Below are 22,626 nucleotides of genomic sequence, written 5' to 3' on the forward strand. Positions count from 1 at the left end.
ATTATTAAAACATGTTTTGTTGTCATCATGGCTCGGCTCCCAGTGAAATTGTTCCACTCTGGAAAAAAACACTGGGCTACTGGCCACAAAGGTCATTATACTATTCTGTCCCCTTCTTTGGTAATCAAGTTCAGGTAACAAGCCTTTTGTCAGGATATAAGTAAAGTATGTGGTAAAAAAATCCTTGATGAATTTGAAAGGATTTTTTGTGTTTTATGTCTGAATTTTAGTTGGTCCTCAATTCCATCCCTCTAAAATTTGGTTAGAAATGTCATATAGAACAGTCCAATACTTCAATTTTGCTTCTACAATATCGATAGAAAAAAAAATAGTGGTAAGGGGGAGCCTCTGGAATTAAAGAGATCCAGACTGGAACTTAAATTCTGTCTCTTCTGACTTGTGTGACCATGTGCAAGCCCCTTTTCTCTCAAAGCTTCATCTCCTTATCTTGAGAGTGGGAATAACACTATCTAACTCATAGGTCTGTGAAGATTAAATACAGTCTTACATGTGAAGAGCCTGACTCAGAAATGTTTCTTCTTATTATTAGCTCATAATTCTTTAAATAGGGATTGCCAATGGGTTCATTCAAAGTGATGCAGTAAAAGCCTCTACAGCTCTGTTTCCTCTTATTCCATTCTGTGAGGAGCTTTGGGGAAATCCTCACAGAGGCTGTAGTCCTCAGAGCCTTTCTGCTCCACGCCCTAAAATCCTCCCTTCTCCTTGGGGCCGAGGCCGGCGCTGCAGGACCTTGGACAGCTCCACTCCTTAGAGCCTGTGGCTGCCTGGGCGAGCAGGAGGGTCTTGGGGGGATTTTCCCAGAAAGGCTGCATTAGTATGGGGGTTGAAGAATCACAAGGGCTGCCATCTCTCTCCCAGCATGCATGCCACTTTTGCATGCTTAGATTCTTCAATCTGACCAGCCTTCCTGGAAAATTCTGAGGAACCTCTCCTCAGAAACTGGTTAGGTCCACCAATAAGATTAACTGAATCTTCAGGCCCTTTCCTTCTCCCTTATGAACTCGAAGGATTTTTTTTTTTTTTTTGAGCCTACAAAGAACAGAAACACCACCCACGTCTTCCTGTATCTGCTGATATTTAATTTGTTTGGCTTTGGTACAAGGATTAAACTTTTTTTTTTTGTATTAAACATTCTTGATTAACTTCAAGTGAAAGTAATAATGTATGAGCATGAAGAGAGATTTTACAAGACAAAGAGATTCAGTAATGAATTAAAAGAAACATAAAATAATGTTACTGCCAGTAGGTGATGTTGAACACAATTCTGTAATCAGAATAAGCAGTTGGTTCAATCTATGAGACAATTTAGCTTTGCACTCTCTGATACAGAACACAGCATACATATGTAGTCACCTTCTAAACAGGCAGGGAAGATATTAAGTCCTATTTTTACTTTATGATACTGAGTCATGTAGTTCAATGCAAATCACATGGATGCCAAAGTAAGAACAATACCAGGTATTTAAATACCTCATTTTCTTTGAGAAGCTTGAAAGATTTTGTGGCTGCAGGAAATCTCTTCACAACAACTCCAGAAAAGACACATGTCACCAGGTAGGCATTTAAGACTGAGCTCATCTCATCCATCTCCCCTACCCCCACCATTAGGCCTGGAAGAGCCAGTGTTTGCCAGCTCTTTGTACTTAGTAATAGCCTTCTGATAGCTGCATTTTATGGGCCACATTGTCAACTAGCAAAGAAGGCTTATGTTTGAAAAATACGTTATTGACTAATTATAAAGAAGAGAAGAGGAATAGGGAAAAGAAGTGGAATAAGGAAAAGGGGAAAAAGAAATTATAGAGGGAGAGGAAGAAACAGGAAAGATGCTTAAAGCTCCCTGATCTTGATAAATGTTTTCCCTGCATTTTTCTCATAAAATGCCCACCCCCAACTAGATGGAAACTTGAACAAAGGCCTTTAGGCTCTCTTTAAACATTTCCGTATGGGTGAGAACGTGGCAATCCCACTGCTTGAACTAGCTTGAAGGAACTGCAGACAAGCACATCAACTCAAGACTCCAAAAGCAGACAGGGAGCCCCCAAATAGAAGGGTTTGTGGTTTTCACCTAAAAATGCCCACACCCACCCTGAGCCTCCACACCATGCCAGAATCTTAGTTGCCAAATTTCAGCTTGGTTTGACTTATGCCCAGCAGAGGTCGCTGTGGATACTGGCAGTGGGTACTTGTGTAGACTGGACCAGGCAGGTTTGGGCTGGGTGGTGGCTCCACTGTCTGGTAACTGTTTTTCCTGAGGTTCCACTGGGAAGGAGGTCTCAGGTCGGAGTTATCTCAAAGCCACATAGCACCTTTGCCATAAAAGTGCTATGAAATTGAGGTCATTTGCTGGGAGTAGGCAGGTCTGGGAGGGCTGTTCTCATCCAATAGGGGTGTCTACCCATAGTGGTATCTCTGCATCACACTCTTGCCTTCTCTGTGAGTGTACCTGGTATTACTGAGAGGCCACCTGTCACTAACCAGCAACCCCAGCTCCAAGACATGATGGCCAAAGTGACAAAAGTTGACTTGCCACACCATCTCACACTCGCATCATAAGGGACTAGGCTGATGGGGCAGCCTGTGGTGGTAGTGGTAAGGGGTACAGAATTCTGGTCCTCAGGGCAGCCAGAATATTCTGAGAGATGGGAAGGGCAAGGCCCTGGTGAGGATGTTAGGCTCAGACCCAAGACGCCAGAGGGGCTGAAGAAGGCTCCATGTAGTTGTGAGGTCCCACTTTCTGGGTCACACCCAGACATGCAGGCTAGGCCCAAAGTTGCCTGAAGTTACCTCCACCCTGAGGGCATCTACTTGGACCCTAAATCATTACTGTGGCTTGAGAGTGGAAGGGGCAAGTACCCTGCCCCCATGCCCCACCCCCCATATCCAAGCTGAGCAGTAAATAGTTCCTCTTCACACACACACACACACACACACACACACTCACACACAGCCAAGCCCACCATGACACACACATGAACACTGGAGCACACACTGGCACATTCACTCACTCATATACATTCACACTCACACTCTGATCTGTGCAAACACTATCACCTACACAAACACTTACATTGTGACACATACAAACACACTCAAAGCTGGGTCCAGTCAGGATGCTCCTCCAGATACCGCCCCACTCCGGCCTCCTGAACCCTGGATCCCTCCCCGCCAGGCAGTCTCCCCCCATCCACGTCCTCGTGGTCACAGGTCTTGAACACCCCCCAGAAGGAACCCTAGTTACCATCACACACACGGTGTCCTGGGTGCTGGGCTGTCAGCGAGGGTGGAGGTGGGGGTTGTGCGGGGAAGAGTGTGGGGCTTAGTGCCCTGCCTCGGTGCAGCCACCGCCTCTCTTGGGATTTTCCATCCTGGCTTGCGCGGGCCCGAGAGGAGGCAGCACGCTTTGTCTCCCGCCCCGCATCTGGCACGTTTCCGCCGAAGCTCCCGGAGCCGCGCCCGAAGCCCCCCCTCCTCCTGGCCGCGCCCCCCGCTCAGTCCCTGGCGCAGGCCCGCCAGTGCGGCGACCGCCGCTTTGTCCTCCCGCGGATGCCGGGGCGGAGCGCGAAAGCCCCACGCTTGGAGCTGCCGCCGCTTGCCCCGGACGCAGGTCTCGGTGGCCCGATCTGGGGCGCACCCCGCGTGGAGTGGAGCAGCCCCAAGGGTCTGTGGGCGCCGGCGGCGGCGACTGCTCAGAGCCCTGGGGTGCTTGAGAAAGGACCCACCCCGCTCGTGCCCACCCAGGTGCCTCCCTTCTGCGGTGCAGGATCCCAGGTGCCCGGGGCGGGGCGGGGCAGGAAGGGTGGTCTCGACTTCTGGCCCCCGGCCTGGATCCCCGTAAAGTAGGCCGAGGAGACAAGGACTGGATGGGGAGAGGTCGGGAAGGGTTCCTCAATCCCTCTTACTTTCCCCCACCGCATACCCCCACCCCCAGGCCACTACGACAGGCGCGGGGCTCACGAGCTCAGAGGACCCCAATAATCCACCAGTGCTTTCCTGTACCGGTGACTCCAAGCAGGGTAGGAATGGGTCTCCCAGCCTTTGCCTCTCACATCCCACTGCCCACAATAACCTAGGCGGGTCCAAATGGGAGGGGAGAGAGTCCCCTGTTCCATCTGCATCCTGTCCCCCCACTTCACAAAACCCTAAGCTTCGGGAGGAGGGTGGGCACTGGGAAGGGTCATCCTGGAATCCCAAACAGCCCTTGCTCAATAACCCCAGGAGGATGTTAGCGGAGGAGTCCCGCGGTCTCACCCATCACATTCAGATCCCCTTTGGAACCACCAGCAGCGGAGATATTGTGGAGGACGGTCCCCCTGCCTCCGACCCTTTCATCCCAGAACACTCCCTCCGATCCTCAATAATCCAAGCAGCCTCGACTTCAGGCACGGGGGAGGGAGGCTCCAAGCTCTCAACGCCTTCTCAGGAGAGACGGGGCGGTGGGGGGAGGGTCCCCAAGCCCTCGCCCCTCACACTCAAGCGCCCCCTGTACCATAAAACCAAAATTAACCCAAGCTGCTCCGACCTCAGGCGTCTGGCCCCAGGGAAGCCCGCGAGGAGTCGTCAGCACTTCTCCGGGACAGATGGTCTTGCGGGCGGTGAGGACAGTGCCCATCAACTCCCCAGGCCCCCTCAGCCCTCAGATCATCCCCTCCCCAATAAAACAAAAGCGAAATTCAGAAGCACCGACCTCAGAGAGGCGGGATGACAGTCAGCGCTGGGCAGCACACTCAGCTCCTTCGGGCTCCTCACGACCCCGGCTTCCCGATGGGCGCTCTCTCGGTGGCGACGGCGGCGGCAGCTGCGGCGAGCGCGGCTCCCGCGTCCGGAGCCTCCCTCGGACTCAGCACCTGGAGCGGCGAACAGCTCCGCGCCTCATTCCGCTGACCCCGCCTCCTCTGCGCTGCGGTGTCCAATGGCGACCCGGGGCCCGCCCAGCAGGCCGCCCATTGGGGGCGCCTTCCCCTCACCCTTCGAGCCCCGCCCGCGGGTTCCTGGGTCTCTCTGTCAAGACCATATCCCCCAGAGACCGTCGGCGTTAATGCACAGCCTTCTGGAACTTGTAGTCCCTTAAGGAAGTGGAGTAGGCTCATTCCGGGTAGGTAACCAGAGATGGACTGCATTTTCCAGGATGCATTGAAGAAACGGAGGCGCTGAGGAGGGCGGGAGGACTGTTTCCATAGTAAAGGCGGCTGGTTGGGGATGGCTGACGGAGAAAGGGGCAGGCCGCCGGACCCTCGAAGGATCGTGCGTGACTTCGGGCGGCCTCTTAAAGGTTGTTTCGATGTTTTTTTTCCTCCTGGGTCCCCACCTCGGGACTCTGGGCCTCGGTTTTCCTATAAGAGAAGAGGGCGTGGAGCCTTACCCCGCCCACACTCCGCAGTGATGAGGCAAACCGAGGGCGAGCCGCTTTGGTTTGCCCAACAAAGGTGAGAGAGGACGGAGGTGACAGTCCCACCGCATTCTGCAGTTTATCCCTTTATTTTTGTCTCGATGCTGTCATAAAATGGCTCTTTACTTTTGGTCATAACCTTTGGGCCATGAAGGCCTTCCTATCCCGTTTTTCCCCCGGGTTCTGGCCTCCACGCTACCCTTGGATACCGTAGCATCTCCCCCAGCGTAGCTAGAGGGCGCTTCTCCTGCTTAAAACCCTTTACAGGCGTCCCATTGCCCCAGGAATTAAGCCCACACTCCTCAACATGGTTTGAGAAGCCCTTCAGGATCTGAACTCCACCTTCTTCTTGCAACACTCAACTTCTGTGAAAGCTGAGAAGCTTAAGCACCCGTTTTCTTTCACTCCTGTGGGTCCCTCTACTCTTCATTCAGCTAACTCCTCACACTCTTCAAGCCCCAACCTAGATACTACCTCGTGCGTGAAGCCTTCCTAGATGCCTAGTTTTGTATTAGGTACCCCACCTTCTGTTTGAGCAGCACCTTCTACTTCTCCTATTCTACTTGTGTGTTTATGTATCCATCTTCCACAATAGATGATAAGATCCACAGAGCAGGGGCCATGCCAATATTATTCATACTTACAGTCTGGAGCACCAGACACTAGGGCGTACTCAATAGATATTTGTTGAATTGAACTTCAATTGAATTTCACTCACACCTCCTAAGGTTGGGCGTTTCCCAATGATGGAAGTGTTCAACTAGAGGTATGCTACCCCTGTAAAGAAATGTTTATGTCAGTCATACAGTGGATTGGAATTTTGCCCGAATGCTTTAAAGGCCCTTCCAATTCTATGACTCTAGAAATTTCTAGATTTATGCCTGTTATTCTTTGGAAGTCCTACAAATTCTCCCCTGTCATCAGTTCTTCATGTTCCTCTATTTCTAGCTTTTGGCCATTCTCCTTTCTGTGCTTAAATGCCCTACTTCCCACTCAGTTTCTGGGAAAGATCTTCTGCTCCTGAAATAAAGACAGTTTGAGACTCCTGCCCTTCTTTCGGCCCTCTGCTCAGCTTCCTAGAGCCCTGGTGGTAATGTCCCATCTTGCTAGGTAGCATCTTTTCTGAAGCTTTCCCCACTCAGGGCCCTGGTGTTGGCCAGACGGTCCAATTAATCCCACACAGGCTTCACATGTCACCCTATCCAGACATTTTGGGTGTAGTCAGCTAAAGCATTCTTGGGAGAATGACTTAATATATAGGAATAATTAATTCATGGCTAAGGAAGTAACCAGGGGACAATTACCCTGAACCTGATTCAAACCAAAAAGACAGTCTGAGCAAAAGCAACCTCATCATCTTTGAGTTGATGACCTCCAGGAAGGGAAGCCTAGGATGGAGGAGTGAGTACAATGGGTTGTATTTAGGGAAGAACTAATGACTTCAAAGAGGCATGGCAAAGGGGCATTGGTATTGGCTGAACCAGGAGGGAAGACCATTGGAGCTGGGTGAACAGATGGGGCCTCATTACTGAAGATGAGAAACCTGTAGAGGCAAGAAAGAATGGGATTTGTGCTGAAGCAGAGTGCTTAATTCTTTGGATGCATGAGAGCATAGGCTGTTGGAAAAGAGGGTAGGGGAAGGACTACGCTACAGGGTGGGCATCAGCAGAGCGTAGGCAGAGAGCGTGGAACCACAGCTGAAACTCCTGAAGGTCCTTCAGGAGTAATGCTAGTTTTCAGAGACTTTTCCAATTAGGGAAACGGTCAGAGTTCCATGATTCTCCCAGAATGCAGGGCCTAAACAGCATCTGCTCAGCCAAGTAGAGTCAGGAAACCTGCGTTCTAATTCTCATTTTCCTCTGTTTAGATGTGTGATTCTGGACTGGTCCCGTTTCTTCAGATGTACAATGCTATTTGTTGTTATTAGGGAGCAGCTAATAAGGTAGAGGTAGGGGAATTTAAAGCCATTTGAGTGGCCTTGCACAAACAACCTTCTTGGATGTGCAGTTTATTTGAAAATATAATGGATAAATGAGATGCCTTATGTAAAACACTTCAGAAATATCAAGCATTAACACATATTACTCTGTTTCCACATTTTTCATCTTGGATTATCAGAAATTGCTTTCCGAAAAAACAGGCAGGAGGTAATGTCCTGGGTAATCTGGGTTCAAATTACCATTCTCTTATAAGTCCTATGATTATGGTCAATATATTTGTTTTTTTCATCTTTTAGGGGTGCTTACAGCAGAGAACCCTAAGAGAATGGAATTCTAGATGCTTAGAAGCTAGAGTTGGGAAGGATTCCAGGGGAACATTGAGGTAGCCTCCTATCTTGCTAGAGCAGGGAAGAGGTCTCTGAAATTCCATAGGTCTTCTAATTAAGTGATGAAGGGATTAACCAGAATGCTGAATCTTGTACATGGGGTTCCAGTGATTAACCAGGGCTGGGTCCCAAAGAGCCTAGTATACCAGGCTGAGGAATATAACGTTATGCTAAAGATTACTAAGTTTTTTAAGGAGATGTGCATTTTGAAAAGGTGTAGGGCCTGTGTGGAGAATGACAAGGAGAAGATGAGGCTGGGATGTAGGTCAGAAGCTGCTACAGTGATCTAGTACAGCATCTATGAAGATGGAAAAGAGGGGGTGGATCTGAGATGTATTAAGGAGGTAAATATTCAGAGGACTTTGTGAGTAATGAGCTGAGGGGTGGAGGAGGGCTGAGTCAAGGATGATGCCCAGGTGTCCTCTTTAGGAAACTGGATGGATGGATGGTGGTGCTTTCCTCTGAGGTGTGGAATAATAAAGGAGCAGTTTTAGGCAGGGAGAGAATGAAAAGGTGAGTTTGAGGTGAGTGGGAGAGAGCCAGGTGAGAGGTCCACTAGGTGATTTGGAGCTTATCTTGGGAGAATGCCTTAATATATGGAAATAATTAATCCATGGCCAAAGAAGAAGTAACTCGGGGGACTATTACCTTGAACCTCATTGAAATCCAAAAGGCCAGGCCTGAGAGCCTATCATCCTTGAGCGATCTGATGTAAAGAAAGTCTTAAGTTATCACGTTTTCAAAATATACATCATAATTGAAGCCATAGGAGTGGATGAAATCCTTTAGTAGAGAGGGTCAGAGAAAAGACCAAACTCCCCTGGAAAATACCAGCATTTATGGGACAAGTAGAGAAAGAGCAGCCCAAAGGAAAGGTGAGAAAAACAGTCAGAGATAGGAGGAAAACCAAAGAGTGGTATGCCACAGAAGCCAAATGGAGGAAATGAGGTGACATGGTGCAGAATGGTCAAGTAAGCCAACGTCTGAACAAGTGAACACCAAATTTGGCCACAAAGAGTTTATTGACAACGTTGGAAAGTAGGTTCGGTGGAGTAGCAAGGGCAGAAGTCTCAGTGCATGGGAAGTACATGTAGATAACTCTTGGGAGTGGTTTTGAAGGGGAGGAGGGAGAAACCAGAAAGGATGTAGTGGAGTTGAGAGAAAATTTTGTTTTAAGTTGGGAGAGGTAAGGACATTTAAAAGTGATGATGGGGAAAAGAGATGGGGAGGAGGAAAGGAAGGAGGAGTTGGAGATGCAGGTAGGTCAGTAGGTTGGTAGGTCAGTGGGAAGCTTGGAGAGAGAGGAAAGTGTTCAACATGGCTGCTGGAAAAAAGGAGGGAAAGCTAATAGCAACCCACAAAGACTGAAGGGCAGTGGTGAGAGCCTGCTGAGGTTGGAGACCATGGATTTGTGGGGGCACATATATTAAGGCATTCTCCCAAGGTAATCTGTGTGGTTGTGGGCTTTTTTTCAGCATCTCATCAGACCTGAGATAGGCATGGAGAAGGCTACTGGTGAGGCTGATCCAAGGCTGGGCTGTGTTGGACAAGGGGAGACAAGAAAACAAGGAAGATGCTGATGCAGACAGGAGAGGTGGAAGGAGTGGTGCAGGAGAGGAAGGAGGTGAAGCTAGGACGGAGTGCACAGATGGGAGGGGTGGGCTTCTCAGTGGAGTGAGAGGGTAGATGTGATGGGTGGGAGAGGAGAGACGGGAGGGCAGGCAGAGCTGGTCAGAGGTGTAGGAGCTCTGGTCAGGGGCACGGGCAGCGTGCTGCAGCGGACAGAGGAGGTCATGGGATTAAAAGGCACATTTGTTGGATGGGTCATTGGCAAGTCTCCTAGAAAGATGGCTGCTTTAAAGGAGAGAAGGAACGCTAGGAGCCCTGTGCCGAACTGTACAGTGAGGGGGAACTGAACAGATGATGGCAAGGAAGAAGGATCGGGTGCAGAGCCCTCTGACACACGAGTGTCACAGAAATCAAGATGTTGGGGAGCTGAGAAGAAGCGCGCTGACCCAAGGCATGAAGGTTAAGGAGAAAGAGAACCAATGAGCTTTCTCATACATTTTCACAGAAGTATTGTCTCAACATCATCTACACATGGTCAGTTTTATACACGCCTAAAAGGCAGAATGTCTAGAAATAAAATGAACAAAAACAAAAACACACAACAATTTCAGCTTTCATGGTGCAGTTGTATCAACCAAGTTCAAGGGTAGTGATTTTTGCAATTTACATTTTGGTATCGTTTATAGATTTAAGACTGTGCACATCAACTAGAAAATGTGTTTAAGAATTTTGCAAATTTCATTTCTTAGCAACGATTTGTTTTCTCAGTTTAGGACATAAATTAGGAAATTGTGTTGATTTTTTTTTCCAATGTAGAGCTTAGAGCTTAATTCATGCCTTTGAAATGCCATGAATTTGAAATGCAGCCATTTTCCTTTCTGCATCCTTGGAAAAGATGACAAGGATTTCATTATTTTTTCAGGTAATCTTGCCAGCACGTATAGACTTCCCACAAGCGTCTCCTATCATTAATGTTGGCTCATGAGTGATGCTGCAGAAGTGTTGTACGTGAGATATTTAAGACACGTCAAATCAACAGCCAACTTTAGTATTTCCCAAACAGCAGCTCAGTTTATAATTATGGGACTTGACATGGGATATGAAATGTGCCTCTAAATGTTAATTGAGGAAAATGATCCCCATAATTTCTAAAGAAAAAACGGGTAAAATCAGTTAATTGCTTTGAGCAATCTCTGTCTTAAAAAAAAGGCCAATGTTATTTAAAAATATTTTTGTGTAGTTGATTAGTCTTTGTAATCTTGAAATAGTCCTGCTCTTCCAGCCCCTTGAAACAGTGGGTGCTCAGAAAATATTTTGTGAATCAATTCATGAATGTGATGATAATCTATCTGTGTTTAAAATTGTTCCTTTCATCTTAAACTTTCATAAGATATTCTTATAAAAGGAGTGGTTCTTTTTCAGCATACGTCAGATCATTTTATACCTCTGCTCAGACCTCTCTGGTGGCTTCTTTGTCTCATTGAGAGCAAAGCCTGAAGTCCTTATGATGGCCTATAGGGCCATATACACTGTCTACTGTAGTCTCTCTGCCTCATTCCCTAGTTCCCCTCTGCTTCAGCACGTTGACCTCCGTGCTGTTCCTTGATTGCAGCAAGGACACTCTGGCCTCAGGGCCTTTGCTCTTGCTGTTCCCTCTGCTTGGAAGCTGTTTCCCTAGGTATCCTCACAGACATTCCGTATAAAACTGCAGCCTACTTATTACAGTCTGACATATTATACACTCTCTTACTTATTTGTTTAGTCTGTCTCTCCCCCACTTGCACTCCTCCAGTAACCCACTAGAATAAACTCTCCATTATGGGAGGGACTTTGTCTATTTTGTTTACTGCTGTACTCACAGAGCGTGGTATAGCACCTGATACATAACGAGTACTCAGTAAAACGTGTTGAATGAATAAGAATAACCATCGTCCCTAGTCTGTGACCCTGACATCTATCTTTTATTTGTTCACATTACAGTCCTCATGTAGGACACGTGTATATAATCTTTCGCATTCTGGAAATCATAGTTTAGATATCATTTTGAGTTCTTCTTTTTTTTCCTAACATGTAATGAATATTTTCCTTTGCTGAGATTGAATTCATCTGTTCAGTTGTTCATTCACTCATTCATTCAATGAATATTTAATGAGGCATTTCTATGTTCAGACAGTGCTGGGTCTATAGTGGTAAACAGGATACAGGACTTGCCCTCGAGGGAATAGAGATTCTTTATAAACACCATCTATAATGATTGCCTAATATCCCATCAGGTACCATACTATACATAACCTCTCCCCTATTTCAGACTTTCTGTTTATCATTAAAATTGATGTAATGAACACTCCGAAGTTTATAGCAATCACCCTTTACGAATTATTCGTTAAGGTAAATTCCCAAATGAACAGTGTATTGGGTTGAAGGATTAAATGTGATTCTGGTTTTTTTTATACCATCTGCCACATTGATTTCAAAAAGGGTGGTACCCATTTTACCCAACTGCCAGTGTGAATGTTCCCGCTTCAACACAGCCTTTCCAGCATTGGATATTACTCTCAGTTTTGGCTAATGTAAAGTATAAAATGATCCTTCCTTTTATTTTTACATATAGTTTATGTCTAGTAGGAGTGCACATTTTTGGTTTTCTTCTTTTGTCATTGGTTAGTTCACTACGTCCCAAGAGGCTTTTGAAGGTCCATTATCCTACTTTGTATATCATGCCCAATGCTGAGCACACATTGGAAGCTTAGAGCATCTTAGAGTTCAAAGGGACTGCATTTATCATCTAGTTCAACGAAGATTTCTGATAGATGGCTTTCTAGCCTCTTGCTTGTGTACCTCTGGCAATGGGGACCTCACCACCTCATGGAAGCCTGTCTTGTTTTTGCCCTGCTCTATAGGTGTTGAACTAGCTTCTGGTTCCTGTGGCTCCCATGTGGCCCCAGTTCTGCCCTCTGAAGCAGCAGAGTCCACGTACCAGATGTTATAGAACCTCACCACTTCGGTTACCCATCTTTGCAAATATGTGGCCAGACTAGAAATGGTCAACCCCAGGTAAGTCTGGAAAGACACTGTTCCACCCACAAGTCTCTGCAGTGGCCATGTCAGCAGCCTCTTCAGCTGGGTTCGTCTGAAGCTTAAGGTCAGCTGAAATTCTAAGACTTTCTGTGGACCTGCAGCCAAACCTAGTTCCTCTCATCCCACACTTCTGCAGTTGATCTTTTTAAACCTGACAGCAAGACTTTGCTTTTCTCTCTATTTTATTTTAATGTGTTAGTGGAGAAACTGCCCTGGTCCCACAGCTGCTATCTAAGATGGGGTCTTAGATGGGGTCTTAGATGGGGTCTTTATCTAAGATGGGGTAAAGAGTCATTCTGACAACTTTACATGTTGGTATGATGATCAAATGAGATGAAGAGTTGGACATTTGTCACTCATTTTGGTTGCCTGCCAGCTGAGCGTCCTTCCTGTGCTTGAGGAATTCCATGCCTCATGAGGTAGAACCATCTTCCTTTGCAGCTAGGGGTGTGGGCATGGGCCTGAGGCTCAGGCTCCTCCTATCAGACAAGCCCCCCACCCCCACACCACACCTCACCATTTTTTATTTTATTTTATTGGGGAATATTGGGGAATAGTGTGTTTCTCCAGCGCCCATCAGCTCCAAGTCGTTGTCCTTCAATCTGCTTGTGGAGGGCGCAGCTCAGCTCCAAGTCCAGTCGCCGATTTCAGTCTTTAGTTGCAGGGGGCACAGCCCACCATCCCATGCAGGAATTGAACTGGCAACCTTGTTGGTGAGAGCTCACCAATCTAACAAATCGGCCGCCCCACTCCTCACCATTTTCCAATTGGAAGCCAGTGACAGCAAAGGGGCAGAGTCTGCTTTGCAACCCTTTTAGTGCTTTGATAGGGCCAGTCTTGGCTTGCAGTGACAGCAGTTTTATGGGCAGCGTCCCCCATGAGTGTGTCCGTGGTGTAGGTGGCAGGGATGGCATGCCAGGCTCAGTGGTCACAGTGATATCTTCTTAGACCACCGCTGAGTTGCGGTTGGGGGCACGGTTGTTGACTGTGTGCTTCCAAGCCTGATTTTCTACCTTTCTGGAGGTTTTATGAGCTACTCACTATCTTTCAATTTATGTCCTCTGCTGTGCACATCAGCCACAGTTAGTTACTTTTGCTTACAACTGAAAATTCTAAGGAATACATGCAAGATAAGAAAAGTGAATCGAAAAGTGCTAAGTGCCACACACGTATATTATTGTTTGGGATTTTGATTCTTAAGACGTGGGCGTGAGAGGAGTAGGGGCAGATAGACCTGATCTCTGTACATGCTAAGAGTTCAGACAGATCAGATCCAGGCAGGCCTGGAAAGCTGGCTGGTGGGAGAGTATGATGGTAGGAACTTGTGCACTGGCCATTGGCTCGACAGTTAAAGGCTGACCACTGACCCTAACGCAGTTGGTGTGGGAGTGGCAGCTGCCAGGGGACCTGCTGGGCACACAAATGGATTGGCGGCTTGCCCTCCCTCCTCTTTGACCATTACCAACAGCCAGGGCCAGGAGGTGAGGCTAAGCTGTACAGCAGTTCACCTGGGGCTGTGCAGCTGCCCCTGGGGTGTCCTCACTGGGGTGGAAGAGGAAACCTGTCTGGATATGCACTGCCCCCCACCTCCCGCCTCCAGAACCACCAGAGGGATTATGAGTAGGTTGGGATTCCATCCTGTGCTACCTTCAGGCTGCCCTTCGTCCCACTGAGCTATGGCTTGGCTCTCTAGCCCAGCCTGGCTGTTTCTCCAGAGTCCTGTCTCACAGGTGCCCTCTGAGCCTATGAGCCCTGGCTGTGGCGGAGTAGGGCTGAGACTGGTGCTGCTGCCTGGTCAGTAATGGGCCCTTGAGAGCGTAGTGACGTTGAGCACAGCCTCTCGGGGGACTTCCTATCTTGAACCCCAGATCGCCCTCAGAGTAGCCCTACTGGGTGTGTGTATGGGGTGGGGGTGCTCCTGCCTTAGACATCCCCTAATACAAGTGTACACTGAACCCTGGTGCTGGCCTGCTCCCGGCCTTTGCCCAGTATCCTGGTGCACCTCCAGAGGACCGAGATCACAATATGTGCACATAACCAGGGGCATGTATTGGGCCTGGACCACGGTCATGTCAGAAGTGTGGGTGCTTCGTTCAGAGCGTTCCTCACACGGAACTACAGGTCCTTGCCTTGTCACAGCCACAGATTTGGGGGATGTTAAGATCACAGCTACCAGTTTTAATCCTCTTGCCAAATGTAACTGTTTTGATATCAAATCAAATCCACTATAAAAAAGCATAGATTATAAGTTCTTAAACTTTATCATCTGATCTAAGTAACCTTTTGATGTCTAAGTTACTCTGTGTCAGGTAGTACCTTGACACTTTATATGCTTTCTCTTATTTAATATTCACCACAATCCCATGAACTAGGTACCATTATAATTCCCATTTTACAGGCAGGGAAACTGAGCCTCATCGAGGTTACAGGACTAGCCAAGGTCACACAGCCAGTAAATGACATCCACACCCAGAGCCTGAGAACTGTTTTTCCCTCACCCCATTCCACTGTGGGGCAGCACTGGCTGTTGAAATGTTTTCCCTCACGTGGAGCTAAAATCTCTGTCTCCCTAAGTCAGTCGCATTGCTGTTTCTGCTTATACCCACAGCCCACCGTGGCAGTTCCTGATCTCCCAGTCTTCCAGCTCAGTTCTCTACTCCATTCATGCTTCTTCAGCTTCTTCCCCACGGAACATCTGAACTGTTTTGTATCAGCTGCGTCCTTAGGATCTTCACTGTAGGAAGGTCACGGTGGGTTAGCCCTCCAGTTCTCTAATTACCTTCTCCAAAGTTACTGGCTTCCAGGCTGTCCCATTCCTGGTGGGGTTATGATAAGAAATAGTCCACCTGGTCATTAGCTTTAGAAGGGACTTGGTAGAAAGTTCTCCTTCTCTAAGAAAAATGACAAAGCAGTCAAAATAGTGGAAACAGTATTAATATTATGCTAAGGATTATATTGCTGCATGGGAATATTCTGTCTCCCCAACTGGAATACAGGCTTCATGAGGGCAGGAACTTCTGCTAGTTTCATTTACTGTTGTATTCCAGTGCTTAGAATGGTGTCTAGAACAGGAAATATTCAAATATCTGTTGAATGAATTACTAGTATAGTTTCACATCTGGTGTCACTTCCTCGGGTTACTAAGGTGTTTTGGAGAATAATGTGATCTTCCAAAGCCATGGCTTTGAACTTTGTTTTCTATTACCCCACCACCAGTTTTTCTAGTTTTATTGTGATTTTGATTCATTAAAAGATAACCTTACCCTATGCCAAGTACATTGGACAAATAACTATGCCTCAAAAGCAATTTCATTTGATCTTGGAAACCTAGGTATAAACTGGGATTTGGTTCCACTTGATAAAGGAATTATTGGATTTCTAGTCTTCTATGGAAAAACATTCTGTGACTTTCTGCTTTGAATTCTGAGCTTTAGTTCAAAATGTAAAATCATCAGGAAACAGCTACATGAGAGGAATGTTAGTCTTTATACTTTTTTTCATGTTCTATACACAATACATGCTCATTGTTGAAAATACAGGTAAGCGCAATGATGAAAACAGAAACCACTTATATTCCCACCACTCAGAGATGGTCACCACTACCATTTTTCTGTTTATATCAAATGCTGAAATTAGCTAACATGGTCATTTCAGGGAAGGAGTTACATGTTTTTCTGATGAGAAAGTGAATATGGGAGATCTCGTTTCCAGCCCAGTTGATCTGTGCTAAGAGGAGCCCACAGATCTGAGTCCAGTAAGGCACAGGTAGCAAAGGTAAATGGGTGGGGTCACCTCCAGTTCGCATCTCAGAAGCTGACCTTGGAGAGTGACTCCAGAAATGGCAGGAGGCTAGAATGGGAAGTGAGTGAGGAAAACAACTTTGACCTGGCTAACCATCCTAGATTTGACATGCAAAAACTTTCCTAGAAATAGGAGTGTCTTTTCCTAAGAAATGAAGGCGAGATCATCTTGGAAGGGTCTCCCCCAGGATGACTCACAAGTCAGCAAGACAGAATGTGCAAGCAGTGCTCTGGGGACAGCCCTCGTGCTCACTGTGTAATTGGCTGCTTTGTCCTGGACCAGTCCTCTTCCACCCTGATTTCCTAGGGAGGGACCATGTCACTTCTGGTTCTTGACTCACTGCAGGAAAGGTGGAAATCTGTGCAAATTGGACCTGAGGTCATGTCCTTGGGCAGTTTAGCGTCTTCAAGCTGCCCTATATGGGATCCCTGGGAACTCTGGGTCATGGGCAAAAGACTCATAGTTTTCTTTAAAGTTAATGCAAATTTTGTATTCTTCTCCATAATATTTGTCTTACTATTAAAATAATATCTCTAAAAACCTTTAGGTTGATGTTCCAGGGTGCTAGGTGTATAGGAACTGTTTGCAAATGTTGGTTGAATGAATGAATGTTGTTCGCTCCAGTCTACAGGACGCTCTTGTTCAGCTTGTGGCAGGTCTGAAAGGGCACAATGGGACCACTGGGCTGGGAGGTAAAGAAATTAATGCTTTCTGGGCAGCACCTATATTCCAGGAAAGGTGCCAGGTGTTTTACCTACGTAGCCTCAGTTTAATCCTCATAAACCTACAAGGATCCCGATTTTATAGGCCAGTAATTGGAGAATTACAGAAATTAGGGAACTTTCTCAAGGTCTGGAATGGGGCAGAACCAAGATGGAAATCCTGATCTGCCATGGGCTTCTGTTCTTTCCATACACGTGGGGCCCCCTGCGGCCAGTTTACCCATCAGTTTCTTGGAGACTACATGGGGAATGCAGCTCACTGCTGTGTCCTGGAGGGCATGAAAGAAAGTCCTCATGTTTTTTCTCCCTGTACTGAAGGCTGAAATTGCAGGGTCACAGGACTTGACTGTGGGCAGAGAAAAGCAGCACCTCTGGTGGGCGGGAGCACATGCCCTCGTTCCTGAATGGGCCAAGTGGGGGCACACAGGGATGTTCCATGAGGAAAAGGTCCCGCTTGCTGTGTTTTTTCAGGGTCACAACCATTCAGGATGTTTTTTGGCATTTTAGGCTTGTTTAATCTTTTGGACTTTGTTCCTAGTCTGTTATGGCTCAAGTTTTACTGGCTCTATTCAGCTATGAGCTGAGTGTCCCCAGTGGAGGGACCCACCAGAGCTTTGCAGCGCTCTTCAAAAGGACATAGTACAAGGTTCCACATTACTCACAGATGTCTGGGCGTGGTTGTTAACATAATTATTCAGTGACAGCATCACAGTCCCTGAAGCAGATGTGGCCATTTCGCCTTCTGAGGGGAGCGCCTGGTCTTTCTTGTCCTCCACAGGTGAGTTTCACAGCACCCGCCAGTCTTGCTTCCAAAATTCCTTCCGTGGGGCGCAGGGCTGGCGGGTGTGTGTGAGGTGGATAAGGGATAAAGCTGAATTCCTTAAAGAAATTATAAGTAGTTGGTAAAAATACATATGGTGTGAATCCACTGTGTGTAGGCTTAGAGAAGGAGCTAGAAGACATGGTCGTGGGCGTTACCTAGCAGTGGTGGCTGTGCAGGGAGTACACACATCGTCAGTTCTCCTTTGACCTATCTGCAGTTTTAATTTTTCTGTCATGAACATGCATTGTTTTTCTAATAAGAAAAAAAGAGAACTATCAAGAAATCCTATGGTTGGGTATTTAGGTAATTCTGACTATTTTTGAGTATAAACAGTGAATGGCAGCTATCATTGGCTGGAAATTAGTTAAAAATTATAAAGCACAAAAATGTAGACCCCACGTCTAAATTCTGAGAAACTGACCGCTTCCTAACGATGTGTAAGAGGGCTATAAACGGCTGCAGGGTTGGGCAGCATGGTCTCTTTCCAAAAAGCAACAACTGGACCGAAGAGTTTTCAACCCAGCCATCTTTTCAATAATAGTCATCAGACTGACCACAATACTGCATTTTGGAAACTTGTCAACTGCTATTTTTAAGCACCTGTGGCACCAGTCATCTGCCCGGGAGAGAGAAGTAAAGACAAGAATATCATCCCGTTGTTACCTTTGAGTTTGTGGGGGGAACATGAGGCTGAGAGACCTAGGCTGGCAAGGTCATGTGCCCACAGAAGGTACTTGACCTTGGTCAGTGACCCAGAAGCAAGGTGGAGGTGCAGGTTGCTACTTCAATGTTGAAAACATCAACTCCAGTCATTCAGGTGGCTTTTTAATTTAATATCTTTTAAGTTACAACAGACTATTATCTCAAAAAAAAGAGTAGTGGAAGAAGTCTCTTTTGTTCCCAGAGCTGCTGCCGTCTAACCAGCAGCCTGCTTGGTAGCCTGAAGCCCCATATCCAGCTGTACCCTCTCTGTCTACCCGGCCTGGGAATAATCCAGCCTTTCCTCTGGTCTGTGGGGCTTCAGAGATGTTAAGATCCACTGGGACAAAAGAAAATTAGCACCACCACAGAGCTGTAGTTTCCAGCTCAGCCAGCAATTTGGTAGTCCTTTCATTCCCCACTGCCAGACACTTCTCCCATTCCCCAGGTGGCTGTTTCCTGCTTGTCCAACTCTCCTCAAATTATCCAGCTTCCACTATCTCTATCTGCAATGACCTTAGCTTCTGCTGCCCTAGGAGACTGAGGCATGTCAGGTTCTCAGCTCCTCTCTTCCTTGCTTCTAACAGGATCCACGTGGCATTTCTAAGAACAGCCTTCCTCCTAGGAACTCCCTCCTACACTCTCTCACCTCTTCCAGGACCCAGTTCAATAAATCACCCTCTTTCTTTGATCCTCTAATGCTTCCCTGTGTCTGGTTCCTTTCCTACACCCTGCAAGTATGGTGCTTTCCCATTCTAGAAAACCTTGCCTTCATTTTCTCTTCCCTGGCAGCTCCCATTCTGCCTTTTCTAAACAAACTTCTTGAAATTAGCCCACATTTTGTGTCTCCATTTCCTCAGCTTCTTTTACTCCCCACCAAGTCTGAATTCCACCCCTATCATTCCACAAAAACTGCCCTTGCTAAGGTCACTAGTGGCTTTTTAACTGTCAAACTATTAAGTGACATCTTTTCACCTGAACTCACCTATCTTTGTGATATGTGATCAGTTTCTGTAACTCCTCCTTGAAACTCTTGTGATTTTGTTGGTATTTCTTGTCTCCTGATGCTTTTCAGCTGCCTCCTCTGACCTCTTTTTATATGACCAGTTCTTAAATACTGGTATGCCCCCAGATTTTGTCCTGGACTCTGCTGCTCAGCCTTCCTGCCTTGGCTTCCTTCTGTGCGCTTTTCAGTGAGAAGGGCTTTGGACCGTGACCAGTAGCTGTGCAGAGGAGAACTGTAGAACTGGAAACCATTGGGTCTCTTTCATTTTCACCACAGCACATATCCTTGACCCAGAGGAGTAAACTTCTAATGATGGAAATGTGAGCATTGGGCCTTTGGTGGATTGGATGCATGTGAGTCTTGAATGTAACTCATGTTCTCCCACAGGACGCCATCACCTTCCCTGTTCAAGGACTCAGCCAACTTGCTGTGGGTTAGGAAGGCCATGTGGTCACAGGGCTGCTCCATGTTATATTCCAGAGTCTTCCATGCTGACCCATGTAATTCTAATTCATTTGTCTTCGTTGCTGTATAGTATTCTACTGCATAGATATACTACCATGTCCACTCTCTTGATGAACATTAAGATTTTTCCTAGTTTTTTGATATTTCCCACAATGCTGCTGTGACGATGCTCTCATACTTGTCTCCTTGTGAGTTCAGGCAGAATTTCTCTAGGTTGTGTGTGCAGTTTGAACTTTACTAGTGAATGTGAAAGGTTGTACCCAGATATGCTCCCATCAGCATGCATCACCGTCCTCAGCATTTTAAACCAAAGGTAAAGACGAAAGCCCCACCTGCCTCAATCCAGCCATCCACATCCTTTGCTTTGCTCCCAGGTGGCTCCCTGCTGCTAGAACACTCCACGTGGCTGTGAGGCTACTGTAGGAGACCCCAGGGTCTGTCCCAGCCTCACCTGGGCCCTCATGCTATTTGGCAGTCCTCTTGCTTAAGCCCTGCTGGGGGAAGTCTCCATCTCCATAGTGAAGCTATTTCCCCCCTTTCCAGGATTGGAACTTTCTTCTCTAAGTGACTGCTGCTGGGGCCAGCTACATCATTGTGGGAAGTGGGGCCCCTTGTGCAAAAAGCAGGGACAAACTTTTTCCTTTTTTCCGAAGTTTCTCTCTCAACCTATAACAATATTTTAAATTTGTTATTTAATATCTATAATATGCTTCTTCCTGCCCAAGGGTTACTCACAGCTCAGATGCAGCCCCTCACAGTGCCGGGGGCCCTGGGGTCACAACATGGCACACCCACCCAACCTTGACCCTCGCTGTGCCTGTGACCAGACCCTTGCCAGGGAAGGTGCAACTACTGGGTAGAGACGGTGGGTAGGCAGCAGAGAGCCTGTCCCAGGGAGACATGACCACTAGTGAATCGAGGCGCCCAGCTTTTGGTGCATGCTCTGTTGTCCCATCAGACTCACTTACAAAACACAAAGTCAAAGGGAGAAATATTAAGGATTTTGAGATGGCGACCATAGAGCATTAAATCCAGAGTGCAGGGCCCAGTGCATCTGTGCAGGTCCCTCACCATGAAGCCAGCCTACATGTCACAGCCCTTAGACCCAGGGGCCCATGAGCCTGTCGCCTGCCACACTCTGGGTTAGCGGAGGACCCACTGTGAGTGTGTTGAATGTTATTGGCACAGATGTCATGGTTTCTGCGAAAAGATCCCCAGATTGTCAAATCTGTGTCTGTTTGGAGTTTGCACTCCTCACTTTGTCCCTCAGTGGCTTCAGCCACTTAACCTAATTCTTCTCTTGTTTCTCTGTTTTTGTAGTATACCAGTATTTTTTGTTCACTACAGTTATAGTCATGTCACTAAAGCTTCAGGAATCAGATAATGTTTAAAACTGTTCAGTGGAAAAGTATAGAAACTCCCTGTGGAGACTAAGCCAGCTGTAGCTCTTTTTGGCAAACCCAACGTGTGTGGTTTTTTTTTTTTTTTTGTCTAATCTAGTGAAATACAAAATCAATGTGATAATCACCACTAAAAGTGGTGATTTTTAGTGGTTTGACTAACACGACTATACTCCAACCAAAATATTGATAAGGCATGATAAGAAATCATCTGAACAAATTTGAATTTGTTCTAAAAATTGTAAGAATATTTTCTCAACAAATATTGAGAATAGAAAAATTAATTTCATACTCTGTTCAATGTGAGTAGAAAGCACTCTCAAAGTGAACTGAAATTGGATTTGGATCAGAATGGAAAATTTGAAGAGAAAATTTGAAGAGAAATCTGGAATTTCCCAAGATTGAGTAGCTAAAGATTTTGTAGGGGAAATTCTGTTTTTATGTTAATATTCTTGTGTTTTAAAATAAATATCTGCCCCCTGCCCCAAAAGGTATTTCTAAAAATAAGCTTGGTTTCAGTTTTGTTTCTCCTTCTTCTTCTTTAAAATTATTTGGGCTGACATAATTTTTTTGATATTCCTATCCACCGAAACTTTCCAAAATACCGGGTTCTGTTAGTGAGTGGTAGGATTTGCTAGAAAAAAACAATAGATTGTAAAGGAAGCAACAGTGAAAATCCACATTTTTGTTTACTCATAATGTAGCTACACATTTTTACAGTTGGTCATTAATCATTTTATCCAAAGCCTGGGGGTCAGACTCCAAATTGTCTTACGATAAACTGAGAATAACTGAGCAGCTTCTTAGTTGAGGTGATGACATGGTCAGAAGGAAGGTAAGGAGGGAAGTTACATTTCCGAGGTGTTTATTACATGATACTTATTTAGTTAACATATCCTTATTTAACGCTCACCGGAGCCACTTGACAGTTGGGGAAACTGAGGCACAGAGCAGGACAGTCACTTAGCCAAGGCCGCAGAGTGGAGAAGCCACAGAAGCTGTCCAGCTCGAATCACTCTGCCCCTCTCAAGGACAGCAGTGAGGCCGGTGGTGCTGAGCCCTGTGGTCTGGGGGAGGAAGCTGAGTGCCCTCTGAGGGCATGCACGCCTCTGGTCTGGTTCTCCTTTCTCTGTTCTCCTTTCCGCTTCCTTTGTCATTCAAGGACACACGGAGAATCGGTTGCTTTCAGAGGCAGGCCCTTGGGTGCTTTGTGCTGGCTGAGCGGTCCACGAGCCACAGAGGTTTAGAGGAAGTTCAGTTTCTCTGACGGGGGGGAAAATAAATGACCCAGACAAGTCTTTACCCGAGGTAGGCCTAGGTGGAGTCAGCT

At 46.6% G+C, this 22,626-nt stretch overlaps 2 protein-coding genes across 4 annotated transcripts in view; one reads left to right on the top strand and one right to left on the bottom strand.

Annotated features, from left to right (window-relative positions):
• Positions 1 to 4,843, bottom strand: part of SMPD3 (sphingomyelin phosphodiesterase 3) — a 76,346-nt gene extending 71,503 nt beyond the window's left edge. The window contains exon 1 of the mRNA XM_033129540.1: positions 4,706 to 4,843. The gene's annotated coding sequence lies outside the window, so the exon portion shown is untranslated. The remainder of the gene's footprint in view (positions 1 to 4,705) is intronic.
• Positions 4,844 to 4,992: 149 nt separating this feature from the next.
• The window catches only part of ZFP90 (ZFP90 zinc finger protein), an 83,515-nt gene continuing 65,881 nt past the window's right edge, over positions 4,993 to 22,626 (top strand). The window contains exons 1-2 of one of the 3 annotated variants that reach the window (XM_033129549.1): positions 4,993 to 5,113; positions 12,203 to 12,356. The gene's annotated coding sequence lies outside the window, so the exon portion shown is untranslated. Of the gene's footprint in view, positions 5,114 to 5,178; positions 5,445 to 12,202; positions 12,357 to 22,626 lie in introns of those variants that run through there. The other 2 variants (XM_033129547.1, XM_033129551.1) reach the window with 2 other exon arrangements.

Source organism: Rhinolophus ferrumequinum, chromosome 15 (genome assembly GCF_004115265.2).
Source record: "Rhinolophus ferrumequinum isolate MPI-CBG mRhiFer1 chromosome 15, mRhiFer1_v1.p, whole genome shotgun sequence".
NCBI lineage: Eukaryota > Metazoa > Chordata > Mammalia > Chiroptera > Rhinolophidae > Rhinolophus > Rhinolophus ferrumequinum.